Raw genomic sequence first — 6,575 nt, 5'->3', positions numbered from 1 at the left:
ACTGTCTTTTGAGGGTAGAAATGATCTTTCTGTAGAAGTCCAACATTTATGTTGACTTGAGGAACAAAATAACCTATTGTTAATAACGATATAATTTTTCAAAAAGATTCATACACTAGCCGGCCAACCGCCTTTTATACACATAAACAAAAAACAATTAACTATAATAATATCTTAGGTAAATTAAGTTCCATAATTTGGGGACGAGTTATCCATCTAGCTCTTCGAGCTTGTAAGCTCAGTGCGGTAATTTCAATTATATGAAGTATGGTCTCTCCCAAATTTTTTGTTGTAGTTTCCCTTGTTGGACAGCCACGATAACCTATTTAAGTACTAGGTCTCCTTTCTGAATTTCCTCAAAAACACCGTTGAGGTGTACCTTATGGTTGACCTTTTCTTAGCGGAGATTTACCTGATGTGGTAGACATATATTCTCTTGTCAATTAGGCCAATTGTGCATCTTATCCTCGCCTCGTTCTCTTCCGCATTTAATTGAGAGAGCCTCCAAATGGGAGTGTCGGTTTTGATAGGCAATATGGTCTCTGCTCTGTATAACAGTGTGAATGACATATCCATGGTGGTTGAATGAAGGGTGGTATGATATGACTATAACACTTATTGAAGTTGTTCACCCTAGAGTCCTATGGAGTCATCTAACTTCTTTTTAATCCCTTTCAATAATACTTTGTTTGCTGATTCAACCTTCCCATTTGTATGTGGACGAAAAATGGAAATAAACCTCATCGATATTCATAGAAAATGGCAGAAATCAGCCATAGTAAAGCAGGAAAAGTGATTTTCTAGCAGAAATGTAGGAATTTTTTTGCTATGATCTTAAAGAAAACTCTAGCTTCTATCTACTTAATGAAATATTCAATTTCAACGATAAAAAACTTTAGCTGACCAGGAGAAAATGGGAAAAGGCCAAGAATGTACACGTCACAATGGTAGACTTCCCAAGGTGATGTGGTAAAATGGAGGATTTCCTCTTGTGCATGATGCAGATTGGAGAGCTTCTAGTATTTTTCACACTTCCTGACAAATGCAATATTTTTCTTTATAAGAGTGGACTAATAATATCCCACCCTTAATAGTTTGTGGTTCAGGGCTTGTCCACCAACGTGGCTTCTATTGTACCCAATTTTTTATCACTGAGATTCCACCCCATTTCAAATAAGTAGGATCATCATCATTATCATCAACATCATGCATACATCATTTGCTAACCAAAATACCAAAAAAATTGTTGTTTGTTGCTAGGGCTGTTCATGGTTCGGTTCTATCAGAAAACTGAACCGAACTGAACCATTATATAAAGGCATCCGAACCATACCGAACCGTTTTAATTTTTTTAGAACTGAACTGAACCAAAAGTTTTGGTTTGGCATAACAGTTCGGAATTCCGAACCGTACCAAACCATTAGAAGACAATTTTTATAAACCGAACCATTTACTAAAGAACCGAACCGTTATACTTAATTTTAAATTTTTTTAATAAAAAATCTATTTAAATTTATTTTTAGCATTTTCTCATAAACTTTTTTCAATATACTATTATACATAATTTTTAACTTAATTTCTTTTTATCTACATTGATAATCAAAATCCAAATTAATTTAAAATTGCAAAAGTCAAAACTCATTAAAAAAAAATCATAAATTAGTTAATTTTTACAATATTTAGGACTGTTTGGATAAACAACTTATTTACAGCTTATAGCACAAGTGCTTATAAAATAAGCACTTATGAAAAAATTTGTATAAGTCATTTTAATAGCAAAAAATGTCATAATCTATATTGATAAAGTCTCGCAAACAGTGTCACAAAACTTATATCAGTAGATAAGCTCGAAAAAGTCTCGCAAACAGTGTCACAGAACTTATATCAGTAGATAAGCTCGGAAAAGTCAATCCTAGTATCTAAATACAACTTTTGTTAAACCAAAATTCAATCGAACCATTTCTTAAACAAAAATTCATTCGAACTAGTTCTTAAATCATAATCAACTAAAATTAAACTAGGGTCTTCTGAAACTCTTTTAACTTGCAAAGTCTTCATCATCATCAAGATTTACCGATGTCGGAGATGTTATCTCTACAAAACAAAATCAAAATTACAACGACAAGTTAGATATCACATAACCATAACCAAGTTAGATATCACAACTAAAATGTAAGCCAAAATTACAATGACAAATAAGAAAGATATCAACATAACCATAACCATAACCAACATGTCTTCCAAAATTAGCACTTAAATGTATTCGAATTTAAGAATAAACTACAAGTATCAATCGTTTTCGAACTTCAAACTATTCAATTGATTATTTATTTTCAATTATCTATTCAATTGCCTCATACCACATGGAAACTCAAGAAGCACAAAAAGATGACTTTATATCAACAATCATCTTTCCAATCTTGACTCACATATAGTATTAGAGGTGAAATTGCAACAGAAACAGTTCTGATTAATCCATATAATGCTATTAATATGTTTTCTCTTAAGTAAGTTCTAACTATAGACCAAAGAACCAAACTCTTTGTATTGTTCTTTTGCTCTTTCTCTAACAAGTGATTCCCAGGCAAAACAAGGCCCACCTAGTAAGTCTTGTTTTGTACACACAAGAAAAGCACTCAATTCAACAAGCACTTAAAAAGGTCTTAACTGGATGGAGAATTCCAAAGAATAACAGCAACTAGTGAGCACAGCAGAGTTTCAAACTAGTAAAGCTCAACAAAAAAAAAAAAGGAACAAGCAGAGACCAGCAACAGCAGTGTTTCAACTTTCAAAGAGCAAACCAGAATAACAATGGTATAGAAGGAAGAAAGTGGCTTGGCTATATAGTCATATCTCTATCCTCTAAATTGGGAATCTCAATGCTTTAAATTCATAGTTTAGTTTGGACCATCATCCATCAGTTTCTTCTCATAACATATGTAAATATTTGTTTATAGAATTTATAAAAACTATCACATTCCAAAACCCTTCTAAGTACCATCTTTGAAAGCTATTGTAACTAACAAGAGTTGATGAAAAATTGAAAATATAAACACTAGGTAGGTTTGCTTTAAAGAGAAAAACAGAAGAAGACAAATAAGGTTGAAACTTGAGAGAAATACAGCCTTGAGGGAAATATAAACTTTAAGTTTGGCCTGTTAGTTTAAGATCATCAAAAAATCAATCTGTTATCTTTACCAACTGCATTCATAATTTAAATACAGCCTTGAGGGAAATAAACTATCTCTAGATCACAAACTAACTATTTTCTTACCATTTAAATCATCAAGAGCAGATCATTTAATTAATTTTACTATTTTATTTCAAGGGATAAAATAAAAGGTTTATCCCTATTTTACGCAGCAGTGATGAGGCTGAAAGAGTGACACTGATGTACAAACTGTTTGGTTTTACTAAAAACCAGCTCTTGCAGAATTGCATTGTGTCTAAAAAGACTAAATTCGATGGATTTTCCTAATATAGGACAATGCATACCGATTACCGCATTCACCCCCTTTCTTCCCGCCCATAGTTATCCCATAAACATATGCAGATTCAAAAATTAGGAAAGTACCTCGCCCAGGAGAAAACTGAAAAAGGCAAGAACTAGAGCTGCAAGAATTCCAGCCAAGGTTCCTTCTACACTAACTGCCCCTTCTGTTCCTTCTACACTAACCTGCTAACACTAATTAGTTTATTCAATCAGATTTAATATAACTACTAGGATGCAATCCATAAATGAAAAAGCAGAGAAGGAATACCTAGATGTAAAACATAAATTTAGCAGTCTGGCACAAACAGAAAGTACATTGCAAATTTCAAATAGATTAAACTGACAACAAAAATTAATGCAAATGTTGTGCACTGCTTGAAATGAATGATTCTAAACAGCCTAGATGTATCAAGGAAGTTCAAAACTAGCAGGTGTATGCAAGTCAAACACTTAAGGGAAAAATAAACATCAATAAATTGAAGTTGAGAGTTCTATAAGAATAACAAAGCAATTTCAAAGAGCTCAAGGAAAAAGCATTTGACATGTCCATAACTTGCTTTTAGATTATTTTCATAAGCTCTACAAGATGACTCACTAAAACAGCTTGTAGCTTTTTCCTAAAAAATGTTTACTTCATCTTTTGTTATACAATTAACTAAAAACTAGCACTGACATGAAGCATGATCGTGCTATAAGCGCTTAATTAATTAAGCTGTATCTCCAATCAAAAAATTAAAGTCAACTTTAATTGAATAACTTGCACCTTTTTACAGAGCTAGCAAAAGAATACCCTTTTACAGAAACATCACAAATTGACCAACAAAACCTAAACAAATAAATCAAATTTGGGTGTTGAAAAACACCTTCAAAATCACAGTAACCAAACACAAATATGATACAAAATATACACTCTTAACCCAATAAAAGAGAATCCAAGCACAAAAAAAGAAGAAACCCTTTATAGTTTGGGTTATGAACAGATGAAAATCAACACAGTATAGAAGAGATGGCTGAAAGCTGAACTGGAGGGGAACGACGACGCCGTGCGGAGCTTGCGATTAGGTAATGAAGATGAAAATGCGACTGAGAAAGGGAAACGCAACTTCAACGATTTGGGAATTTAGGGTTCTTCATCTTTGGAGCTTCAACGATTTGGGAATTTAGGGTTCTTAGTAGCTTCAACAATTTGAGTTCAGTTTTTGGTGTTTTGGTTTTCACGATGGTTTCTGTTCGAGGATATATGACACTATAGTAGTATAGTTCAAATATTGATCTTTTAAAATTAATGGTTCAAAGTTTATGTTTGGTTAGTTTTAATTTGGTTTGGTTCTAGAACCGTTAATAAAATAGCGGTTCGGTTCACTAACCAAATATAATGGTTTGGTTATTTTAACTTCAGTTCAGTTCAGTTTAGCGGTTCGGTTCAGTTCGTAGATTTTTTGAACAGTCCTAAACACAATATTTATTTACAAAGTTGGGTCAAACGTGTATATGTCTGCAGCTACATAACAGTTGTAGTTTCGTAACTCACTGTGAATCATGGGCAAGCAAAAAAAAAATGGCCTCAGAGGTTTCAATGCAAACTTCAAATTTAGCAAGGATGGGAATGAAGCATATCTATGGAGACAGAGAATATTCTTCATTGTTTCAAGTTGCAACTGTGAAGGTTTTGCTTGATGATTGTGTCATTGTGACTACTGACTAGAAATTCTGCAAGAGCATGATTCTGCTATTAAGCAACACCTCTTGTGTGCCCTTGGCAACTAGAATTTTGTGAGGACTGGAATGTAGCTATGAATATGATACTGCTACCTGATTCAATTTTGATACACTCGGTGAATTTTACATTTCTGTGAACACTTGAGCTGTTTATACTGTGAGGTGCTTCAATTTTGATTTATTTAGTAATGCTATTAGCTGGAATATCATATCTTATGAAATAAAGGCTACCATTCATTTTTTGATTGCATTTTGTAGTCTATTATATTATTGGTCACTAGGCATCTAAAGGCTCTTGATTCGATTTATCATTTTGTAAGTGTATTTTTGAACTTGTGTTTGGTTTTTGTTAAGATACTAAAATTCTATTTTATGAAGTGGCTCAAATAACTTTAGGACGAGAACAAGTAGCAAGAAGGATTACACCAAATTCTATAATGTTTGCTTGTGGTGGTTATGATGTAAAACACTATAGTTGTTCCATTTTTGTTTGTTTCTTGAAGCTTGATAGATCTCATTTCTGGAGCAAGTGATGATATTAATTCAGTTCCAGTAGTATCACTCACGAGGTATGCAAGTTTGATGATATTGATTCAGTTTGAAGGATGCATCTGTCTAAATTTCTCACTGCCAATGTTGGTGGGTTTAATTACTATATTTCTCCTGCTATATTCTAAGTTTTCATCACCAATTTTGGAAACACTGACACGCGGCATGCCTATTTATACCAGTATTCTAGGAAATGTTGCAAAACTAGTATCATTACTCAATATGATAAGACTTCGTCCAAAAAAGTGATTATATGAATAGTCTAATACCTTTTCTAGGATCTCAGCTTTTTACAAATTTTAGTCAAGAAAAAGCTGGTTACAAATAAACAACCTACACAGAAAAACTCTAAGATTACAAAGCATACAATTTCAATTGGCTTACTGATAAAGGGCTCTCAAATGAAGTTTGTGAAAAAAAGAGCACTGCTGGGTTGGGATGAAGTTTGCTATGGGTAAAAAGGCAAGGCTGTGCTGATGTTTACAACGAATATATCAGTCCATTCAGAACAGTCAACATCGTGGTTGTTTAACTATCAAGTTGATTTATACATTCCGGAATTTATGACTCTAGTTATCAAAGTTGGGTTAACTCAAGTGCACTATAGTTTTTACAAAAGGGGTTATTGATGCAAAATGCACACAGCAATACAAAACTCACCGTCTGAAGTATGCATATAGAGGGAAAAGATTACTGATGCAAAGTATACACAGCAAGGCTCAGCTAAACATTACTGATGCCTTATTGTGTATGTATTGCAAAGGAAATGAATTGAAGCTTATTGTTAAATACGACGCACATTACTCTGCCATGG

The 6,575-nt window shown here is 33.2% G+C and overlaps 1 long non-coding RNA gene across 1 annotated transcript; it reads right to left on the bottom strand.

Annotated features, from left to right (window-relative positions):
* Positions 1-1,820: 1,820 nt before the first annotated feature.
* LOC131620866 (uncharacterized) lies at positions 1,821-5,153 on the bottom strand. The gene is made up of 2 exons (XR_009289335.1): positions 3,575-5,153; positions 1,821-2,094 (listed from the first exon to the last, which is right to left on the bottom strand). It is a non-coding gene; the product is annotated as an uncharacterized LOC131620866 (long non-coding RNA).
* Between the last annotated feature and the right edge of the window lie 1,422 nt (positions 5,154-6,575).

The sequence above is a fragment of the Vicia villosa genome, linkage group LG7 (genome assembly GCF_029867415.1).
Source record: "Vicia villosa cultivar HV-30 ecotype Madison, WI linkage group LG7, Vvil1.0, whole genome shotgun sequence".
NCBI classification, from domain to species: domain Eukaryota; kingdom Viridiplantae; phylum Streptophyta; class Magnoliopsida; order Fabales; family Fabaceae; genus Vicia; species Vicia villosa.
This window is presented reverse-complemented; position numbering and strand designations above follow the sequence as displayed.